Source organism: Canis lupus, chromosome X (assembly GCF_048164855.1).
Source record: "Canis lupus baileyi chromosome X, mCanLup2.hap1, whole genome shotgun sequence".
Lineage (NCBI taxonomy): Eukaryota > Metazoa > Chordata > Mammalia > Carnivora > Canidae > Canis > Canis lupus.
This window is the reverse complement of record NC_132876.1, coordinates 57158934-57183891: the sequence shown is the minus strand read 5'-3', so window position 1 is coordinate 57183891 and position 24958 is coordinate 57158934. Positions and strand designations below refer to the sequence as shown.

The window sequence follows — 24958 nt, the reverse complement described above, 5'->3', positions numbered from 1 at the left end:
GAAGTCCCAACAGTTCAGTTTTGCTTTGGTTTCTCTTGCCTCTGGAGACAGGTCTAGTAAGAAGTTACTATGGCCAAGGTCAAAGAGGTTACTGCCTGTGTTCTCCTCTAGGATCTTGACAGTTTGCTGTCTGACATACAGGTTATTTCACCCATTTTGAATTTATTTTTGTTCATGGTGTAAGAGTGTGATCCAGTTCATTTTTCTGCATGTTGCTGTGCAGATTTCCCAACACCATTTGTTGAAGAGACTTTTATCCATTAGATATTCTTTCCTGCTTTGTTGAAAATTAGTTGACCATATAGTTGTGAGTCCATTTCTGGATTTTCTCTTCTGTTCCATTGATCTTTTTTTCTGTTTTTCTGCCAGGACCATACTGTCTTGATCATTAAAGCTTTGTAGTATAGCTTGGAGTCCAGAATTATGATTCCTCCAGATTTACTTTTCTTTTTCAGAGTTGCTTTGGCTGTTCAGGGTCCTTTGGTCCCATACAACTTTTAGAAGTATTTGTTCTACCTCTATGAAAAATGCTGGTGGTATTTTGATTGAGATTGAATTCAATGAGTACATTGCTTTTGGTAGTATAGACATTTTAATGGTATTTGTTATTCCAAGCATGTGCATAGAATGTCTTCCCATTTCTTTGCTGTCTTCTTCAATTTCCTTCATAACTCTTCTATAGTTTTCAGAGTACAGATGTTTCACCACTTTGGTTAGGTTTATTTCTAGGTATTTTATAGTTTTTGGTAGAATTGTAAATGCAATGGATTCTTTGATTTCTGTTTCTTCTGCTTTGTTATTGGTGTACAGAAATGCAGCAGATTTCTGTATGTTGATTTTGTATCCTACAACTTTACTGAATTCATGTGTCAGTTCTAGCAATTTTTTGGTGGAGTTTTTAAGGTTTTCTACATAGAGTATCTTGTCTACAAATAGTGAAAGTCCGATTTCTTCCTTGATGATTTGGATGCCTTTTACTTCTTTTTGTTGTCTGATTGCTGAGGCTAGGATTTCTAATATTATGTTAAATAATAGTGATGAGAGTGGACATCCCTGTCTTGTTTCTGACTCAAGAGGAAAAGCTCTCACTTTTTCCATGATGAAGATTATATTTACTGTGGGTTTTTCCAGCCCAGGAATAAATTCCACTTGATTGTGGTGAATTATTCTTTTAATGTATTGTTAGATTCAATTTGCTAGTATCTTGTTGATAATTTTTGCATTCATTTTCATCAGTGATATTGTCCTGTACCTCTTTTTTAGTGGGATGTTTGTCTAGTTTTGGAGCAAGGGTAATACTGGCCTTGTAGAATGAGTTTCAAATTTTTCCTTCCATTTCTATTTTTTGGAACAATTGGAGAGGAATAGGTATTTACTCTTCTTTAAATGTCTGGTAGAATTTCTTAGATAGCCATCTGGCCCTGGACTTTATTTCTTGGATGATTTTTTATTCAATTTCTTTGCTGGATATGGGTCTGTTCATATTTACTATTTCTTCCTGTTTCATTTTTGGTAGTTTATATGTTTCTAGGAATGTATTCATTACATCTAGATTGCCTAATTTGTTGGCATTTAATTTTTCATAATTATCTTTCATAACTGTATTTCTTTAGTGTTGGCTGTGATCTCTTCTCTCTTATTTGTGATTTTATTTATTTGAGTCCTTTCTCTTTTCTTTTTGATAAGTCTGGCTAGAGGTTGGTCAGTCTTATTGTTTTAAAGAACCAACTTCTAGTTTCATTGATCTGTTCTACTGTTTTTTCCCCCTATATCATTTATTTATGCTCTATTCTTTATTATTTTCCTTCTCTGCCAGCTTTAGGCTTAATTTGTTGCTCCTTTTCTAGCTCCTTTAGGTGTAGGTTAGGTCATGAATTTGAGGCTTTTCTTGTTTCTCAAGGTAGGCTTGTATTTTTATATACTTCCCTCTTACAACCATTTTTGCTGCATCCCAAAGGTTTTGGACTCTCATGTTTTCACTTTTATTTGCTTCCATGCATTTTTTAATTTCTTCTTTAATTTCCTGGTTAACCCATTCACTCCATAGTAGAATGTTATTTTCCCTCCATGTATTTTTGGTCTTTCCAATTTTTTTTCTTGTGGTATACCTCAAGTTTCATAGCATTGTGGTCAGAAAATATGCATGGTATGATGGCAATCTTTTTGCATTTGTTGAGAACTGATTTGTCACCTAGTATGCAATCTAATCTGGAGAAGGTTCCATGTGCACTCAAAACCAATACATATTCTGGTGCTTTAGGATGAAATTTTCTGAATATATCTGTTAGTCCAGCTGGTCCAGTGTGCATTCAAAGCCATTGTTTCTTTGTTGATTTTCTGCTTAATCTCTCCATTGCTGTGAGTGTTAAAGTCCCTTAATATTATTGTATTATTATCAATGAGTTTATTTTTGTTATTGTTTTATATATTTCAGTGCTCTCAAGTTGGGGGCATAATTATTAGATCTTCTTGTTGGATAGACCCCTTTATTATTATATAGTGCCCTTCTTCATGTCTTGTTACAGTCTTTGGTTTAAAATCTAGTTTGTCTGATATAAGTATGGCTACTCCAGCTTTCTTTTGGTGTCCATTTGCATGATAGATATTTCTTCATCTCCTCACTTTCCATATGCAGGTGTCTTTAGGTTTGAAATGATTCTCTTGTATGCAGCATATAAATCAGTCTTGGTTTTTTCATCCATTCTGATATCCTGTATCTTCTGATTGGAGTTTTTAATTCATTTACATTCAGAATAATTATTTATAGATATGAATTTAGTGATATTATGTTATCTGTAAAGTAATTTCTGGAGATTTTCTCTGTTCCTTTCTAGTCTTTGTCATTTCTGATCTTTCTTTCCCAAACTGTCCCTTTTAATTTTTCTTGCAGGACTAGTTTAGTGGTCATGAACTCCTTCAGTTTTTTTTGTTGTTGTTGTTGTTTTTGTTTTTTTGGTATGGGAAACTCTTTCTCTCTCCTTTTATTTTGAATTACAGCCTTGCTGGATAAAGTATTCTGGGCTACGTATTTTTCCCATTGAGCACGTTGTATATATTATGCTACTTTCTTCTGGACTGCCATGTTTCTGTGGATAGGTCTGCTGCTAACCTTATTTGTCTTCTTTCGAAAGTTAGGGATTTCCTTCCCCTTGCTTACTTTTAGGATTTTTTTTCCTTATCTCTGTATTTTGCAAATTGTACTGTTATGTGTTGGTATTAGCCTGCTTTTGTTGATTTTGGTAGTTCTCTGTGCCTTCTGGATGTGGATATCTGTTTCCTTCCACAGATTAGTGAAGTTTTCAGCTATAATTTGTTCAAATAAACCTTCTGGCCCTTTTCTCCTCTCTTCTTCTGAAATTGCTATGATATGAATGTAATTACACTTTATGAGGTCATGTGTTCTGTAAGTCCACATTCGTGATCCAATATTTTTCTTTCCCTCTTCTTTTCAGCTTCATTATTTTCCATAATTTTGTCTTCTAGATCACTTATTAATTCCTCTTAGTTTTCCATCTTTGTGTTAAGTACATCCCATCAGTTTTGTATCTCAGTTATAGCATTTTTCTATTTCTAGTCTGTCTAAACTAGCCTGTCTAGTTTTCAGGGTTTTTTTTTTATCTCTGTTGTCAGGGTCTCTTTTGTGTCATCTATGCCTTTGTCATGCCCATATAGTATCCTTATGATTGCTGCTTTAAATTCCACATCAGGCATATTCTTTATACCTGTTTTGATTAGATCACCAACCATGACCTAGTATTCTTTCTTTTGGGATGAATTTCTGATTGTGGCACTTTTTTTAGTTTTCAGTTTTCTTCTCAGTGGTCTGAAAGTCCATTATGTTTCCTGCTCCTGAGAGGAATGGCTATGTTAAGAAGGGCCTGGTGCTTCAAGAAGTGTTTTTGGCATATGCTGTGTGCATTCTGCTGCTGTGTTTTGGCTGCTTTTTCCCTCAGGTCAGACCTCTGCAGCATTTCTACTTGCCTGCAGTGGAGAGTGTTTAGACCTTGGCCAGTGCTTGGTGAATTTTAACTAGGTACACTTGGGAATGCTTGTTAAAAGTGGCCAGATCCAATTTCCACTAAAGCTGAAGCTTTGCTGCACTCTATGGTCAATAGACTTGGTGAGTACTGGGTTTTTTCTCCCCTTTCTGTGATCAGTGCTCCCTCCCCTCTGAAACATATACCATTCTTTTCTGCTCCAAATCATGTCTCTGCATCTCTTACCTTCTACAATGTGGCCGTTTTTCTCCCTTTGGTTGTGCAGTTTCTTCTCTTAGTCCTCACATTGATTTCCTGGGTGGTCAGAATGATTTGATATTTATCTTGCTGTGTTCAAAGGATGAGGCAAGCATAGGGTCTTCCTGACTACTCCATCATCTTACCTCTCTTCAACTGTGTTTTTTAAAAGAATTTGCCCATTTCCACTTGGCGGGATGAGTACTGGGTGTTATGCTATATGTTGACAAATTGAACTCCAATAAAGAAAAATTGGCCCATTTCATAAAGGTTACCAAATTGTGGTCATAAAATTGTTCACAATATTCTATTGTTATCCTATAATAACCATGAGTTCTGTAGTGATGTCCCTCTTTACTTTGTGATATTAGTAACATTTGTGTCTTTTCTATTTTTTCATAGTTTGCATGGCTAGAGTCTTACTGATTTGATTGCGTTTTCCAAAGAATCAACCTTTAAAATTTTTTTCTATTGATTTCCTGTTTCAGTTTCATTGATTTCAATTTCACTTATTATTTCTTATTTCCTGCTTACTTCAGATTTAATTTGCTCTTCTTTTTCTAGTCAAAAAATAGAGGCTCAAATTACTGATTTCAGATATTTACTGTTTTAAAATATATGCATCCAGTGCTCTACATTTCCCTCCGAATACTTCATTCACAGCATCTCACAATTTTGAATAAGTTGTATTTTCATTTTCACTTAGTTTGAAATATTTTTAAAATATTTTAAAAGTTTTTAGGGAGATTTTTGTTGCTACATTTGTTTTTTGGAAGTGTAATGTTTAATCTTCAAGTATTTGGGATTTTCCAGCTATTTTTGTTTTTTATTTCTACTTTAAATGCATTATGGTCTGAGAGCTGACATTGTACAATTTCTCTTATTTTAAATTTGCTGAGGTGTATTTTGTGGTTCCGGATGTGATCTGTCTTGGTGAATGTTACATGTGAGCTTGAGAAAAAAATGCATATCCTGCTTTTTTTTTTTTGTTGAAGCAGTCTATGCATGCCAATTATATCCAGTTGATTGATGATACTATTGAGTTCAACTATGTCCTTAGTGATTTTCTGCCTGCTGGATCTGTTGAAGCTTATGACTATAATAGTGGATTCCTTTATTTCTCCTTGCAATTCTATCAGTTTTTGCCTTGCATATTTTGATACTCTGTTGTTTAGAACATACTCATTAAGGATTGCTGTGTATTCTTGGATAATTGACTCATTTATCATTATGTAATGACCCTATTTAACCCAAATAATTTCCTTGCTCCAATGTCTGCTCTGTCTGAAGGTAATATAGCTAATACAGCTTTCTTTTGATTAGTGTTATCATGGTATATATTTCTCCATTCATTTACTTTTAATCTACACATCTTTATATTTAAAGTGGCTTTCTTGTAGACATCTATTTGGATCTTGTTTTTTGATCCATTCTGATAATCTCTATCTTTTATTGGTATATTTTAGACTACTGACATTAAAAATGATAATTTATATAGTTGGACTGCTATCTACCATATTTGTTACTCTTTTCTGTTTGTTGTCCTTGTTATTTTTTCCTATTTTTGTCTTCTACCCTTCTTCTGCTCTTTCTGGTTTTATTTTTAATTTTTTAAAAGATATTTATTTATTTATTTATTCATAAGAGACACATAGAAAGAGGCAGAGACATAGGCAGAAGGAGAAGCAGGCTCCCAGCAGGGAGCCGGATGCGGGACTTGATCCCTGGACCCAAGATCACGCCCTGAGCTGCAGGCAGACACCCAACCATGGAGCCACTCATGTGACCCTGCCCTCTCTGGTTTTATTTTATTGTATTTTTATTTATTTATTTTTCCTCTCTGGTTTTAAATGAGCATTTTATATCATTCCATTTTCTCTTATTTCTTAGCATATTAATTATAATTCTTTTTAAAACCTTTTATGTAGTTGCCCTAATGTATATAATATGCATATAAAACGAACCTGAATCTACTTTCAAATAACATTATACTACTCCTCAATCATTGCAACTGCCTTATAATAAAATATTTCTGATTCCTCCCTCTTGTAACTTGTATCAGTGCTATCATTCATTTCACTTATATATAAGCCATAACTGTTGAATATGCTATTATTCTTTTGAACAATCATCTGTTAAGAATAAGAAAATTTAAGGTTTTTATTTTAACTTCTTTTATTCCTTCTCTAATTTTCATGCTTTATGTAGACTGAATTTCTGACCTATTTATTTTTCCTTCTCACTGAATAACTTACTTTGACTTTTTTTTTTTTTTTGGTAAGGCAGATCTACTGGCAACAGATTCTCTCTCTTTCTCTCTCTGAGAAAGTCCATTTTATCTTCACCTTTGAAGGATAATTTTAAAGAATATAGAATTCTACATTGGTGTTTTTTTTCTCTCTCAAAACACCCCCTTCTTGCTTGAATGGTTTCTGAGAAGTTAAACTTAACCCTATTATCTGCTTTTCTAGAGGGAAAGTGTTTTTAAATCTGAATTCTAGCAATATTTTTTTTTATTTTTTATTATCTGCAGTTTGTATACGATATGGCTAGGCATAGATAATGTAGTTATAATAGAGATGTCCCCTTCCCTACCTAGCAATAGAATATGAAGGTGAGGATTCAAGAATTATCTCAATAATTTAGTTAGAATGCAACCTTAAGCTGGTGGCAAAAGGAGGGGAGAATGAAATGAATAAATTAACAGAGTGTGGTACTCAAGGAATTCTAATTCATGAAGACAAATAGCAGTTCTGTGAATAACAACAATGGTAAGAGCCAGAATACTACATGGCCTTTTATATGTGTTAACTATGATCCAGAGAGAAAGGATCATGAGGCATGGCCTTTTACAGGTATTAACTATGTTTATGACTGGTTGAGAGCAGCTAGGCATCCAGGGGCAAGGTCAGTCATATGCAAGAATCTCATCAATCAATTTAACTTATACAGTTGGGTAATATATATGTAATGTGTATCTAAATACAGGCTCCTAAATTTGTTTATTTATTTATTAATTACATTCAAGTTTATTTATTTATTAATTGAAAATATTTATTGGTCACATTTGCTAGGTTTTGTTCTAGACACAGAAATGCAGTAATAAACAAAACAAAATGACACCTCCATTATAGTTGAGGCAGATAATCAACAATTAAACAAATAAATTGCAAGTCATATGATATAAATGTTATGAGGAAAAATGAAGGAGAGAAACAAAATGAAAATGACTTTGGGATGTTCTTTCAATTAATATTGTCAGGAAAGGCTATTTTGAGAAAGTGGCATTTGAGCCTGAATAAAATGAATAAGCATGCAACATACATATTGGGCAGGAATTTTATGGGAAGAGAGAAAAGGTGCAAAAGTTCTGAAACTAACATTTTAAGGCCTCATCTGGTGAAAGAAGGGTGAAATTTTGTATCTGTTGGTATTTGTTCAGGGGGTGGCAGGTCCAAAAGTGGATTGTCCCTGGCAATACTTAACAATACATCTATGAAATATGAAAGAACACAGTGGTTGAGTTTCAATAAAACACCTCTCTTCATTTAGTAATTATTTAGTTGATTGTTCTGGGATATTTGATTGGCAAATTATATGAAAGAAAAATTTTTTGCTTTTTAAAATTCTCTTTCTTACACATTGCTCTTTTCACTGTCTCAGAGTCTAAGCTTATGACTGAAACATCCAATCTCCTCTGTTTACTTTTAAAGATCTTTTATAGTTTTGCATCATATTTTACATAATTAAGTTTTCATAAAAAACTAAACACTGGGGAAAGCTCAAAGTCAAAAAAGATTCTTCAATTTGAAAATCATGATAGGAATTGTAGTTCTTTATTATATATGTATTTATATATGTTATATATTAATATATAATTTTAATTCTAGTATAGTTATATACAGTGTTATATCAGTTTCAGGTGTATATATTTTCTATCAGTTTATATCAGCTTCAGGTGTACAGTGTTCTATCAGTTTCAGGTGTATAATAATAAATTATAATCAGTTACTGTAGTAATTGAACAATTCTATACATTACTCAGTGCTCTTCAAGATAAGTGTACTTTTAATCCCCTTCACTTATTTCACCTGTATTTCCTCTGGTAACCATCAATTTGTTCTCTATAGTTAAGAGTCTATTTTTTTGTTTGTCTCTTTTTTATTGGTTGTTACCTAAATCCCACATATGATTGAAATTATATAGTATTTTTCTTTCTCTGAGTGGCCTATTTCATTTAGCATTTTACCCTTTACATTCATTCATGTTGTTACAAACAGCAAGATTTCATTCTTTTTTATGACTGAGTAATATTCCATTTTCTATATATAATTAGATATTCTTTATCCATTAATCTACTGATGGACACTTGGGATGCTTCCAAAAGTTGGCTATTATAAATAAATAATACTGCAATAGACATAAGGGTGCATATATCTTTTCAAATTAGTGTTTTCATATTCTTTGGGTAAATAAATGCCTAGTAGTGGAATTACTGGATCATATTGTAATTCTATTTTTAATTTTTGATGAACCTGTGAATTGTTTTCCACAATAGCTGCACCAGTTTGCAATCCCAATATTGCAAGAAGGTTCCTTTTTCTCCACATCCGTGTCAACATTTGCTTCTTGTGTTTTTCATTTTAGCCATTCTGACAAGTATGAAATAATATCTCATTATGGTTTTGATTTCCATGTGCCTCATGATGAGTGATGTTGAATATCTTTTCATGTGTCTGTTAGCCATTTTGATGTCTTTTTTGGAAAAATGTCTGTGTCTTCTGCCCCTTTTTAATTTTTTTAAAACTAAGCTTTATTTATTTGGTTGTTGGTTTATTTATTTATATTTTTAAAGATTTTATTTATTTATTCATGAGAGACACAGAGAAAGAGAGAGGCAGAGACACAGGCAGAGGGAGAAGCAGGCTCCTTGCTGGGAGCCTGATGTGAGACTCCATCCCAGGTCTCCAGGATCACGCCCTGGGCTGAAGGCAGGTACTAAACTGCTGAGACACCCAGGAGTCCCCTGCCCATTTTTAAATTGAGTTATTTGTTTTCTTTGGAGTTGAATTGTTTAAGTTCCTTATATATTTGGGACACTATTTATCAGATATGCAGCTTGCAAATATTTTCTCCCATTTAGTAGATTGTGTTTTAGTTTTTTTATTGTTTCCTTTGCTGTGGGGAATGTTTTTATTTTGATGTGATTCCAATAGTTGATTTTTGCTTTTTTTTTTCTTGCCTGAGGAGACATTTCTACAAAGATGTTGCTACAACTGATGTCAGAAAAATTACTGTCTGAGCTGTCTTTTAGTATTTTGATAGTTTCAGTTCTCCCATTTGTGTCCTTAATCCATTTTGAGCTTATTTTTGGGTATGGTAAAAGAAAGTAATCCAGTTTAATTCTTTGGCATGTAGCTATCCAGTTCTCCCAACATCTTTTGTTGAAGACGCTTTTTCCAATTGCATATTCTTGTCTCCTTTGTCTAATATTAATTGACCATATAATCATGGGTGTATTTCTGAGCTCTCTATTCTGTTCCATTGATCTGTGTGTCTATTTTTGTGCTAGTACCATACAATTTTGAATAGCACAGCTTTTTAATATATCTTGAAATCTGGAGTTGTAATACCTTCAGCTTTATTTTTCTTTTTCAAGATTGCTCTGGCTCTTTTGAGTATTATTTGTTCTAGTTCTGTGAAAAATGTTGTTGGCATTTTGATAGAGATTGCATTAAATCTGCAGATTCTTTTGGTAGTATTGGCATTTTAACAATAGAAAATATTTTAAAATAAAAGCAATAAGAGGTATGTTTTTATTTTATTTTTTCAAGTTTTTATTTAAATTCCAGTTAGTTAATATACAGTGTTATATTAATTTCAGGCATAGAATTTAGTGATTTTCCACTTATATACAACACACAGTGCTCATCACAAGTGCCTTCCTTAAGAGGGATGTTTTTAAATAAGCAATTGATTTCAAATCATGAAAGCATCCCAAAATTAATTTTTTCACCTCAAACATGAAAATAACATGCTATTTTGTTCTTCAATTATTTTATAACATGTTTACCCATGCAAAACTTGTTTTCATATGAAGCTTATGTTGTAGATCAGAAAAAATATTTATAGAAGCTGTATTGAAATATTAAATACTACTAGAAGGCATCTAGATGCTACTCAAAGAATTTTTAAAGAGTTAATTGCAGTTTTGCAAGAACTTTGTTACTTTAAAATGCATTCTGAGAAAATTCTTTTAGTCATTTAAAACAATTCTTGGAGCACTCACTATGTACCTGGCACCATGCTGTAGGCTTTATGTGTTTGCTTATTGGAATTCATGAGGATTTAAATGTATTTTACTAACCTCTAAGTTTGTGTAACAATGTAGGATGCAAATATATTTTTCTGACCTTTAGCTTGGCAAACTTAACTTGTAAATACTAAAAATAATTTAAATGTCCTGGTTATTCTTTGTCATCTCTGCTTTCTGAGATGTTTAGTTTCACTTAGTGGATCAGAGGCTCCCAATTTCAATTTACCAGATCGATGTAATGATTAGAATGGCAATAGTTTTGTAATAAAAACAGCTCTGATGTGTTAGTAAGTGTGCAGACCTGGTGCTATCAAGTCGAGTGCTTAGCATTTCTATTTCTAAAGTTAAATTCTTTACTCAAATTCGCCTTGATAAAATGAAAATACCATTACGGGATCTTGAATTTTTAATAGACGTATAATAAGAAGCTGTCTGTGTATTATATTATTGATTTCCTCAGTACTCACTGTTTAACTAGAATAAAAAACTAAAAACCTCAGCCTTCTATCATTGGAATAAATCATGATAGGGGTACTGTTTTGAGATTCTTAAAGAAACTCAAGAAACTTGAAGAAAGGTTTGTGTACTCTAACCATTTGTAATGTTGAATTCTGTTAAAGTTGAGCTTATTTTTTAAAGCACATATTTGATTATATAACAGGTCAAATCTCACCTTTAAAAACATAACCAATGCATACATTAATGCTGCATAAATCATATGCACTTAACATGCAAGATACTGTACTAAGCACTTAAGTTTTGAGGTTTAAGCATATATAGGTTTCTCTTTTAAACATAAAGGTCTAAGATTTTAAAATTATTAATTATTCATTACCAGACTGTACCCTTTTTTTACAGGCAACAAAACTCAGTGATCTAAAAAGTTTTAAATTTTTCCTGAGAACTGATAACAAGGGAAATAACCCAGATCTGTCAGTAAGTAGAGAATTAAACAAGGAAACTTACAAGGGGGACTAGAACAATGCCACAATTTGGAATTATATTCTAAATTAGCACATTCCAACAAATTCACATGTAAAATGAAAAAAAAAGAGATCTGTTATGTTAAAATTTTTATTACCTGTTCTCCTATCACAATGAGATATATAATTGCAAACACAATGGTATAACATATTATTTCATGCCTTGCACAAATTGCTAGAGTTTTAGTGATACCTTACAAATCTAGGTCTAATGAACACGGATTTTTAATTTCATGAAAAAAGTAAACAAACAAAACAACCCAAATGTCTAAGGTAACTGCTAACATAAAATTGAATTAAATGGTTTTGAATTGTAATTATGCTTATTTTAAAAACTGAATTCTGGCATAGCTTTTTAGTAACCCTCCTCCACTTGAATACCTTAATAATGTGTGAGGAATTAATTGCGCCATTTTTGTCATCTATATACATTCCAATTCAGAATACAATTATTCAAGTGTTTGAGGGAAGCACTTATTTTCATGAAATGGATCAAGGACTCATTTATTTAATTGTTCTTTAGTGAATAAATTCCAAATACTGTTAACTTACACATGTTTCTTAACATGGGATCAATACACAACCATTACATCTAAGGAGTATTAAATTGGAGGTGAGGTTCTCCTTCCCACTTCCACATCCAGTGTTTGGAAGAAGAATGTTATGCAAGTGAAATTGTGAGAGAAAGTTTTCTTTTTTCTTTTTATTGCTAGAAAACCGTAATGGTGTTTTAGATGTGATATTACACCTCAGAAAAGGGGTAATGCATCTTTAAAAGCTAAACTACATCTTCTTTACTTTTATCAAATTCTCTATAAATCTTTCATGACAGTTTATTTAACAAAGTGTCATTGAAACTATAGGTGATTGATGTGACCCATGTAAGATCAACATGAAATGTTTGTAAATGTCAGCAAAATGTGACCATCTAAAAGCATATAAGAATGGAGTTTCCGTGAAAGTGAAAAACAAACAGAAAAATGTTTATCTTATTCTTTGCTTCCTGGTATGCAATTACAAATTCATAGAAGAAATATTTCATTTGATTTTCCTTTGAGTTCATGTCCAGAGGTCTAATTTACTTTTGACATTCACCCTTTGAAAGCCTTGGTCTCTTATTTACTGGATAAGTTTCCTATGGAAAAATAATACAGAGTCAAAATTTCTTAGAAAAATGACAATCATTTTAGAAAGTATGGGCAGAGACTTGGCCAAAAAATTTCTGTACAAATTGTAGGGTCCTGTCAACTTGGAATTGTCACTGAAGAGTTCCTGTTTATTCACATAGAGAAAACAACATTGATGGTTTTCCATTTAATTGAATAAAATACTGAAATAAAAACACATATAAGATAAAGGATAAAAAAAGAAGGAAAAATAACAGATTAAACTATAAATAAATAAGAGGATTACACCAGTAGCTTGCTCTAAATTGAATACTTTGGTGTTTTTTTTTAATTCCACTATAGTTAAAATACAGTGTTATTTTTAGTTTCAGATATACAATACAGTGATTCAACAATTTCATATGCAACCAGTGCTCATCACAACAGTCCTCAATCCACATCACCTATTTTACTCATCCTCCACCCACTTCCCCTCTGTTAACCATTAGCTTCTTCTCTATGCCTAAGAGTTGGCTTCTTGGTTTGACTCTCTTTTTCCTTCTGTTCATTTTTTTTGTTTCTTAAATTCTACATATAAGTAAAATTGTATGATATTTTTCTTTCTCTGATGGACTTATTTCACTTATTATACTGCCTATCTCCATCCATGTCTTTGCAAATGGCAAGATTTGATTATTTTTTTATTGCTGAGTAATATTAAATTGTGTAGGGATGCCTGGATGGCTGGGTCAGTTAAGCATCCAACTCTTGATTTCTGTTCAGGTCATGATTTCAGTTTCATGAGATCAAGCCCCATGTTGGACTCTATGCTGTGGGGAGTCTGCATAAGATTCTCTCTCTCCATCTCACTCTTCTCCTCCTCATCTCTCTTTCTCCCTAAAATACATAAATATTTTAAAAATGTTTATATACACCACTTTTTCTTATCCATTCATCAGTAAATGGAAATGTGGACTGTTTCCATAATTTGGCTATTGTAAAAATGCTGCTATAAACATAAGGGTGGACAATACCTGTAAATTAGTGTTTTTATATTTTTTGGGCAAATATTCAGTAGTGTGATTAGTAGATCATAGGGTAGTTCTAATTTTAACTTTGTGTGGAACCTCTATATAATTTTCCACAATGGATATACCAGTTTCCATTCCCAATAACAATGCACAATGGTTCCTTTTTCTCTACATCCACCAACACCTTTTGTTTCTTGTGTTGTTAATTTTAGCAATTCTAACAGGTGTGAGGTGATATCTCACTGTAGTTTTGATTTGCATTTTTCTGATGATGAGAGATATTGAGCATCTTTTCATGTGTCTGTTGGCCATCTGGGTGTCTTCGTTGGAGAAATGTCTCTTTATGTATTCTGCCCATTTTTTAATTGAATTATTCATTTTTTGGTGTTGAGTTTTATAAACACTTTATATATTTTGAATACTAATCCTTCATTGGATGCACCACTTGCAAATATCTTCTCCAATTCCATGGGTTGCCTTTTAGTTTTATTGGTTGTTTCTTTTGCTGTGCAGAAGCTTTTTATTTTGTTGTAATTCCAATAGTTTATTTTTGCTTTTTTCTTTTGCCTCAAGAGACATATCTAGAAAAATACTGCCATGGCCAATGTCAGGAAACTCACTGCCTCTGCTCTTTTCTAGGATTTCTATGGTTTCAGGTCTCACATTTAGGTCTTTAATCCATTTTAAATTTATTTTTGTCTATGGAGATAGAAAGTAGTCTAGTTTCTTTCTTTTGTATGTAGCTAACTAGTTTTCCCAACACCATTTGTTGAAGAGGTTGTCTTTTTCCCATTGGATATTCTTTCCTGCTTTATCAGACTAATTAACAATATAATTGTGGGCTTATTTCTGGGTTTTCTCTTCTGTTCCATTGATCTATATGTCTGTTTTTGTGCCTATACCATACTGTCTTGATCACGGCAGCTTTGTAGCTTTGTAATATAACTTGAAGCATGGAATTGTGATACCTACAGCTTTGCCTTTTTTTTTTTTTTTTTTTTTTTTTTACCAAAGTTGCTTTGGCTTTTAAGGGTCTTTTGTGGTTCCACATAAATTTTAGGATTGTTTGTTCTAGCTCTGTGAAAAATGATAGTGGTATTTTGATAGGGATTGCGTTAAATGTGTAGATTGCTTTGGATAGTATAAATATTTTAACAATATTTTTCTACCAATCCATGAGCGTGGAATGTCTTTCCATTTCTTTGTATCATCTTCACTTTCTTTCATCATCATTTATATATTTAAGAGTGCAAATCTTTGGCCTCTTTGGTTAGATATATTCCTAAGTATCTTATTGTTTTTGGTGCAACTGTAAATAGGACAGTTTTCTTAATTTCTGTTTCCAGTACCTCATTATTGGTGTGTAGATATGTAACAGAATTCCATGCATTAATTTTGTATCCTACAATTTTTATGGATTCGTTTATCAATTCTAGTAGCTAGTAGCTTTTTGTTGGAGTCTTTACGGTTTTCTATATATAGTATTATGGCATCTGCAAATAAGGACAATTTTACTTTTTTTTTTTTTACCAATTTGGATGCCTTTTATTTCTTTTTGTTGTTGATTACTGTGACTTCCAGAATTATGAATAAATGTGGTGAGACGCCTTTGACTTGTTCCTGACCTTGGGAGAAAAGTTAACAACATTTAGTATGATAATTATGGGCTTTCATATATGGGTCTTTATTATGTTGAAGTATAAAGGTTTAGAGGGAAGTTCACTTTGTTGAGGCTTTTTATCATAAATGGATATTGTACTTTGTCAAATGTTTTCTCTATATTGATTCTGATGATCATATGGTTTGTATCATTTGTTTTATTGTTGTGGTTATCACATTGAATGATTTATGAATATTGCACACCCTCGCATCCTTGGAGTAAATCCTACTTGAATGGAATGATTCAACTGGGATGGTGAATGATATTTTAAACGTATTTTTTATTTCAGTTTGCTAGCATTTTGTTGAGGATTTTTGCATCTACATTCATCAGGGATATTGGCCTGTAGTTCTCCTTTTCTGTGTTGTCTTTATCTAGTTTTGGTATCAGAATGATTCTTGCCTCACAGAATGAATTTGAAATTTTTCCTTCCTTTTCTATTTTTTTGGAATATTTTGAGAAGAACAGGTGTTAACTCTTCCTTAAATATTTGGTGCAATTTGCCTGTGAAACCATCTGGTCTGGACCTTTGTTTGTGGAGGGCTTTTTCATTACTGACTCAATTTCTTTGCTGGTTATTGGTCTGTTCAAGTTTTCTATTTTTTCCCTGTTTCAGTTTTGGTAATATATATGATCCTAGGAATTTATCCCTTTCTTCTTGTTTGTCCAATTTGTTGGCATATAGCATGTCATAATATTCTCTTATACTTGTTTGTATTTCTGTGATGTTGGTGGTTATTCTTGCTCATTTGTTTTGTTTATTTAATTCCTTTCTCTCTCTTTTTTTCTTTTTGGTAAGTCTGGCTAGAGATTTATCAACTTTGTAGATACTTTCAAAGAGCCAGCTCCTGATTTCATTGATCTATTCTCTCTTTGTTGTTATTGTTTTTTTCCTTTCTATGACATTTATTTCTCTTCTAATCTTTATTATATACTTCCTCCTACTGACTTTAGTCTTAATTTGTTGTTCCTTTCCTACTTCCTTTAGGTGTAGGGTCAGGTTGTTTTGAGATTCTTATTACTTCTTAAGATAGGCTTGTGCTACTATATACTTCCCTCGTAGGACAGTGTTTGCTGCATATCAAAGATACTAGAATGTAGTGTTTCCATTTTCATTTGTTTCCATGCATTTTTAATTTTTTTACTTGATTTCATGTTTGACCCATTCATTGTTTAGTAGCATGTCGTTTAACTTCCATGTATTTGTAGTATTCCCCAATTTTTTTTCTTGTGATTGACTTCAAATTTCATAGTGTTGTGGTCAAAAATATACATGGTATAATCTTAGTTGTTTTGTACTCATTGAGGCCTAATTTGTTACCTAGTGTGTGATATATTCTGGAGAATGTTCCATGTGCACTTGTAAAGAATGTGTGTTCTGCTGTTTTAGGATTGAATGATCTGCATATATCTGTTAAATTCATCTGATCCAATGTGTCATTCAAACCCACTATTTCTTTTTTGTTGTTGTTTATATGTTCTATTCACCAATGTAAGTGGGATTGAAAGGCTCCTACAATTGTATTAGCATTGATTAGTTCCTTTATGTTTGTTATTGTTTTTCGTATTTGAGTACTCACGTTTTGGGTGCATAAATATTTAAAATTGTTGTATCTTCTTGTTAGATTGTCTCTCGTATTAATATGTAGTGTCTCTCTTTGTCTCTTATTACAGACTTTGTTTTGGAGTATGTGATATAAGTATTGCTACTGTGGCTTGCTTTTGACATCCACTTGTATGATAAGTATTTCTCCATCCCCTCACTTTCAATCTGTAGGTATCTTTAGTCTAAAATGCATCTCTTGTAGGCAGAAAATAGATAAGTTTGTTTTTTAAAATCTATTCTGTCACCTTATTTCTTTTGATTGGAGCTTTTAGTTTATTTACGTTCAAAGTTTTTTTTATGATTTTGTTTATTTATTTATGAATGAGAGAGAGAGAGAGTAGGAGAAGGAGCAGATAGAGAGGGACAATCAGATTCCACCCTGAGCACAGAGCCTGACACAGGGTTTGAATTTACAACCCTGAGATCATGATCTGAACTGAAATCATGAGTTGGTCGGTCACTTAACTGACTGAGCCAACGAGGTGCCCCCAAAGGTATGTATTTATTGTCATTTTGTTATTTGATTTGTTTTCATTTTTGTAGTTTTTCTGTTTTTCTTTCTTCTCTGTCTCTCATGGTTTACTGGGGTTTTTTAAGTGATATATATTAGTTTATTATTCTTTATATTTTTTGTATACCTATAACTGCTTTTGCTTTGAACAAAAATACCTTTGTTACATGACCAAAGATATGAGCTAGGAAGATTTGTTTGCCTTTCTGAGCTTTTCTTTTCCTCAGATAGAACTCTAACTCTACCTCCTTGCCTTCTAGAACATAGCCATCTGCTCAGCCACACTGGTCTATTCTTGAAGTGATGCATGCAAGAAGCTTGCCTTTTTGGCACTGCTTCTCCAGAACACTACTGATTTTGGCATTTTCCTCCTTTCATTATATTCCTTTTGATTTTTTTGTTTAAAATATCTTCCTCCTTTGGCATCAGCTTTGCCCCCTTTTTGTGGCCTAGGGGCGGTGCATACTGGGACTCATACCATTGTGGGTACAGTGCTTTGTCAATGAGCATGACACAGTTCTTCACCAGGGTCTTGGGTGTGGACGAGTCCCTTGTTGGATGCATTGTAGACAACATCAATGATCTTTGTTTTATACTTACAACAGTCAGAGCCCCAGACGAAGTTCCCCCTCATCCAGACTCAAAGGTTGGTTCTTCTTGTTGTCTCCCCAAATGTGGACTGCATGAATGTGGCAGGGGCAAATTTTAGTGTTGACAAGGGGGTGCATCCTTGCTTATACATCCGCTTTTTGTGGTAGGGCTTTCTATTGCCCCCAGTATTATGATGCTTGTGCCAGTTGTCTTGAGAGATTCCCATCTCTTGGCACTACCTGTGAAAGATGTATTACTGTTTTTTTTTTATTTGTGGTAACCAATTGGCTTACATATGACATCTTCTGCATATAGAAGTCTATATTAAGTACATGGTTGCTTATTTTTTAACTCACTCTTTAGTCTTATCCCTTTCGTGGTTCAGATATTTGGTATCATTTACATCATTTTATTTTGTTCTTCCAATTATTCTTACTCTTATTCATTATTTTTTGTTTTCCACTCGCAGAGTCTCACTTAACATTTCTTGTGGGGCTGGTTTAGTGACCATGAGTTCTTTTTAAGTTTGTTAATCTGAGAAACTCTTTATCTATCCCTCAATTTTGAATGATACCCTTATTAGATAGAGTATTCTTGGCTGCAGGTTTTTCATTTAAGCATTTCAAATATGTCATGCAACTCACTTCTGACTTGCAAAGCTTCTGCTGAAACAGCTGAAATAATTATGGGGTTTCTTTTGTATGTAACTGTCTTCTTTTCTCTTACAATCTTTAAAATGATCTCCCTGCCCCCTGACCTGGATCTGTTTTCCTCCTCAGATTTGGGAAATCTTCAGTTATTTTTTCTTCAAATACATTTCCCACCCACCTTTCTCTCTCCTCCTTCTGGGATCCCTATAATATGAATATTGCTATGCTTGATGGAGGAACCAATTGTCAAAGATTATTCTCATCATGCAGTATTTGTCTCTCACATGCTTGGCTTCATTATTTTCTATTACTTTAACTTCGAGATCATTAATATGTTCCTCTGCTTCCTGTCACATATTATTTATTCCTCCTATTGTATTTTAATTTCATTTATTGAGTTCTCCATCTCTGATATGTTATTTTTTATCTCTTTGTCAAGGGTCTCACTGATGTCCTCCACCCTTTACTGAAGTCCAGTGAGTATCTTTATTTTTTCCATGTTTTCTTATGTTACAGTTTAAATTCCAATTAGTTAACATTCACTGAAATACTAGTTTTAGGCTTACAATATAGTGATTCAACCCTTCCATAAAACACCCATCACAAGTGCACCCCTTAATCCTCACCACCTTTTTAACATATCTCCCTGCCTACCTTCCTTCTGGTAACCATCAGTTTGCTATATATGCTTAAGAGTTTGTTTCTTGGATTGCCTTTCTCTGTCTCTGTCTCTGTCTCCCTCTCTCTTCACCTCTCTTTTTCACTTTTGCTTGTTTTGTTCCTTAAATCCTATATACAAATGAAATCATATGATATTTTTCATATGGTATTTGCCTTTCTCTGATTGACTTTTATCGCTTAGCATAATACTGTACTTCTATCCAGGTCATTGCAAATAGCAAAATTTTGTTTATTTTTATGGTTGATTAACATTCCATTATATATATAGATGAATGAATAAAGAGGAGATGGCATATTTGGACTCTTTCTATAATTTGGCTATTATTGATAATTATGCTATTATTAGGATGCATGTGTTCCTTCTAATCAGTACGTTTTAACCCTTGGTAGATACCCGATAGTGCAATTGCTGGGCCATAGTATAGATACATTTTTAACTTTTTGAAGAATTTTCATACTATTTTCCAGAATGGCTGCAAGTTTGCATTCCCATCAACAGTGAAAGAAGGTTCCCCTTTCTCCCAATCCTCCTTGGCACCGGTTGTTTCCTCTGTTGTTGATTTTGACCATTCTTACAGGTATGAGGTTATATCTCATTGTTGAATCTTATTTTTTCATTTGTTTTTATTTAAGTTCAATTTGCCAACATATAACACCCAGTGCTCATCCCACCAAGGGCCCTCCTCAGTGCCCATGACCCAGTTATCCCATCACCCCACTAACCTCCCTTTCTGCAACCCTTTGTTTGTTTCGCAGAGTTAGGTGTCTCTCATGGTTTGTCTCCTTCTCTATTTTGTCCCACTCAGTTCCCCTCATTTCCCTTATAATCCCTTTTACTACTTCTTATATTCCATGTATGAGTGAAACCATATGATGATTGTCCTTCTCTGATTGGCTTATTTCACTCAGCATAATACCATTCAGTTCCATCCACACCAAAGCAAATGGTGGGTATTCATCCATTCTGATGGCTGAGTAATATTCCATTGTGTGTGTGTGTGTGTGTGTGTGTGTGTGTGTGTGTATATATATATATATTTTTTTTTAAATATCTTCTTTATCCATTCATCTGTCGAAGGACATCGTGGCTCCTTCCACAGTTTGGCTATTGCAGGCAATGCTTTTATGAACATTGGGGTGCAGGGGTCCCGGCATTTCACTGCATCTGTATCTTTGGGGTAAACACCCAGTAGTGTAATTGCTGGGTTGTAGGGTAGCTCTATTTTTAAATTCTTGAGGAACTTCCACACAGTTTTCCAGAGTGGCTGTACCAGTTTGCATTCCCACCAACAGTTCAAGAAGGTTCCCCCTTCTCCACAACCTCTCCAACATTTGTTGTTTCCTGTCTTGTTAGTTTTGGCCATTCTCACTGGTGTGAAGTGACATCTCACTGTTTTTGATTTGTATTTCCCTGATGGCAAGTGATGCGGAGCATTTTCTAATATGGTGTTGGCCATGTGTATGTCTTCTTTGGTGAAGTTTCTGTTCATGTCTTTTGCCCATTTCATGATTGGATTTTTTTGTTTCTTGGGTATTTAGTTTAATAAGCTCTTTGTAGATATTGAATACTAGCCCTATATCTGATATGTCATTTGCAAATATCTTCTCCCATTCTGTAATTTGTCTTTTAGTTGTGTTGACTGTTTCTTTTGCTGTGCAGAAGAATTTTATCTTGATTACGTCCAAATAATTCATTTTTGCTTTTGTTTCCCTTACCTACACAGACATATCTTGCAAGAAGTGCTGTGGCCAAGTTCAAAAAGATTGTTGCCTGTGTCCTCTTCTAGGATTTTAATGGATTCTTGTCTCACATTTAGATGTTTCAACTATTTTGAGTTTATCTTTGTGTGTGGTGTATGAAAATTGCCTAGCTTCATCCTTCTGCTTGTGGCTGTCCAATTTTCCCAACACCATTTATTGAAGAGACTGTCCTTTTTCCAGTGTATATTCTTTCCTCCTTTGTCGAATGTTAGTTGACCATAGAGTTGAGGGCCAATTTATGGGTTCTATATTCTGTTCCATTAATCTATGTGTCTGATTTTGTGCCAGTACCACACTGTCTTGATGATCACAGCTTTGTAATACATCTTGAAAGCAAGCATTGTGATGCCCCCAGCATTGGTTTTCTTTTTCAATATTCCTCTGGCTATTTGGAGTCTTTTATAATTCTATACAACTTTAAGATTATTTGTTAAAAACTGTGAAGAAAGTCCATGGCATTTTTTTAAAAGATTTTATTCATGAGAGACAGACAGAGAGAGAGAGAGAGAGAGAGAGAGAGGCAGAGACACCCGCAAAAGGAGAAGCAGGCTCCATGCGGGAAGCCTGATGTGGGACTCGATCTTGGGTCTCCAGGATCAGACTCTGGGCTGAAAGCGGGCACCAAACCGCTGAGCCACCAAGAGATCCAAGTCCATGGCATTTTGATGGGGATTGCATTGAACATGTAAATTTCCCTGGGTAGCATAGACATTTCACAATATTTATTCTTCCAATCCATGAGCATGGAATGTTTTTTCCATCTCTTTTCATCTTCCTCAAATTCTTTCAGAAGTGTTATGTACTTTTTAGTCTATAGATCCTTTACCTCTTTTGTTAGGTTTATTTCTAGGTATCTTATGCTTTTGGGTGTAATTGTAAATGGGATTGATTCCTTAATTTCTCTCTCTTCAGTCTCATTGTTAGTGTATAGAAATGCCACTGATTTCTGGGCATTGATTTTGTATCTTGCCACATTGCTGAATTGCTGTATGAGTTCTAGCAATCTTGGGGTAGAGTCTTTTGTGTTTTCTATATCCAGTTTAATGTCATCTGCAAAGAGGAAGTGTTTGACTTCTTTGCCAATTTGAATGCCTTTTATTTCTTTTTGTTGTCTGATTGCTGAGGCTAGGACTTCTAGTACTAAGCTGAATACCAGTGGTGAGAATGGACATCCCTGTCGTGTTCATGATTTTAGGTGAAAGGCTCAAACTTTTTCCCCATTGAGAATGATGTTGGCTGTGGGCTTTTCATAAATGCCTTTTATTATATTGAGTAATGTTCCCTCTATCTTCTGCACTTTGAAGAGTTTTAATCAGGAATGGATGCTGTATTCTGCCAAGTGCTTTCTCTACATCTATTAAGAGGATCATATGGTTCTTATTTTGGTGTTGTTGATGTGATCTATCAAGTTGATTGCTTTATGAGTGTTGAACCACCTTTGCATCCTGGGGATAAAGCCCACTTGGCCACGGTGAAAAATTCTCTTAATGGACTGTTAGATAGTATTGGTTAATATCTTGGTGAGAAGTTTTGTATCCATGTTCTTCAGGGATAGTGGTCTATAATTTCCTTTGGTGGGGTCTTTGGTTTGGGAATCAAGGTAATTCTAGCCTTATAAAATAAGCTAGGAAGTATTCCCTCCCTTTCTCTGCTCCGAAACAGCTTTAGTAGAATACATATTATTCTTTAAACGTTTGATAGAATTCCCATGGGAAGCCATCTGGCCCTGAACTTTTGAGTTTTGGGAAGTTTTTGATGACTGCTTCCATTTCCTCCCTGGTTATTGGCCTGTTCAGGATTTCTATTTCTTCCTGTACCAGTTTTGGTAATTTGTGGGTTTCCAGAAATGAATCCATTTCCTCTAGATTGCCTAATTTGTTGATATATACCTGCTCATAATATGTTTTTAAAATCGTTTGTATGTCCTTGGTATTGGTTGTTATCTCTCCTCTTTCATTTATGATTTTATTAATTAGGGTCTTTTCTCTTTTGTTTTTAATAAGGCTGGCTAATGGTTTATCTATCTTATTAATTCTTTCAAAGAACTAACTCCTGGTTTTGTTGATCTGTTCTACAGTTCTTCTGGGCTCTATTTCAGTGAGTTCTACTCTAATCTTTATTATCTGTCTTCTTCTGCTTGGTGTAGGCTTTACTTGCTTTTCTTTCTCCAATTACTTTAGGTGCGAGGTTAGCTTGTGTATTTGAGCTTTTTCCATTTTTTTTTAGGGAGGCTTGTATTGGGATGTATTTCCCTCTTAGGACTGCTTTTGCTGTATCCCAAAGATTTTGAATGGCTGTATCTTCATTTTTATTAGTTTTCAAGGTTGGGTGACTGGGTTACAGGCACTGAGGCGGGCACTTGATGGAATGAGCACTGGGTGTTATACTATAGAACTCCAATTATATATATGTATATATATATATATATATATATATATATCCATGAATCTTTTTAATTCTTCTCTAATTTCCTGATGAAAGCATACATCTTTTACTAGGATCTTTGTAACATCCACGAGTTTGAGTTTCTTCCAAATTTCTTCTTGTGATTGAGTTCCAGTTTCAAAGCACTGTGATCTGAAAATATGTAGGGGACAATCCCAATCATTTGGTATTGGTTGAGACCTGACTTTTGACCCAGTATGTTTTCTATTTTCTAGAAAGTCCATGTGCACTTGAGAAGAATGTGTATTCAATTGCATTCAGATGGAAAGTTTTGTATATATCTGTGAAATCCATCTGGTGCAGTGTATCACTTAAGGCCTTTTGTTTCTTTGGTGATGTTCTAGAAGCTTAGAATATCTGTCATTCACTGAGAGTGCCTGATGAAGTCTCCCAGTATTAGTGTATTATTGTCTAAGTATCTCTTTACTTTTGTTATTAATTGATTGATTTCCTTGGTGGCTCCCACATTAGGGGCATAAATATTCATGATTCTTAGGTCTTGTTGTTGGATAGACCCTTAAAGTATGATATAGTGTCCCTCTCCATTTCTTACTACAGTCTTTGGGATAAACTTAATTTATCTAATATGCGGATAGCTACCCCAGCTCTTCTTTTGAGGACCATTTAAATGGTAAATTGTTCTCTAACCCTTCATTTTCAGGTTGGAGGTGTCCTTAGGTCTAAAATGAGTCTCTTGTAGAAAGTGTATAGATGGCTCTTGCTTTTTTATCCAGTCCAATAACCACCATCTTTTGACCGGATCATTTAGCCCATTCACGTTCAGAGTTACTATTGAAAGATATGAATTTAGTGTCATCATATTAACTATTCAGTCCCTGATTTTATGGATTCTTTCTTTAGGATTCTTCTTTCTTTTAATGGTTCCCCCTTAATATTTCCTGCAGAGCCAGTTAAGGTCACATATTCTTTCAGTTTCTGTCTGTCCTGGAAGCTCTTTATCTCTCCTTCTATTCTGAATGACAGCTTTGCTGGATAAAGTATTGTTGGCTGCATGTTTTTTCTCATTTAGTATCCTGTATATATCATGCCAACCCTATCTGGCCTGACAGGTCTCTGTGGAGCAGTCAGCTGTTAATCTTATATTTTTCCCCATATAAGTTAAGAATCTCTGTCTCATGCTGCTTTAAGAATTTTCTCTTTATCTTTGAAATTTGCAAGTTTCACTATTAAATGTTGAGGTGTTGAATGGTTTTTCTTGATTTTTGGAGGGGTCCTCTCTATCTCTTGGATCTGAGTACTTTTTCCTTCCCCAGATTTGGGTAGTTTTCAGCTATGATTTGTTCAAATGTACATTGTGGTCCTCTCTTTCTCTTAGCCTCTTCTGGAATCACAATTAGTCGTATATTCTTACTTTTCAAGGA

General features: G+C 33.9%; 1 protein-coding gene and 1 pseudogene across 2 annotated transcripts in view; one reads left to right on the top strand and one right to left on the bottom strand.

Annotated features, from left to right (window-relative positions):
* The window catches only part of LOC140628026 (dachshund homolog 2-like), a 536985-nt gene that overhangs the window by 287088 nt on the left and 224939 nt on the right, over positions 1–24958 (top strand). The gene's annotated exons all lie outside the window — the stretch shown is intronic.
* On the bottom strand, positions 17559–18265 carry LOC140627811 (small ribosomal subunit protein eS8 pseudogene; annotated as a pseudogene).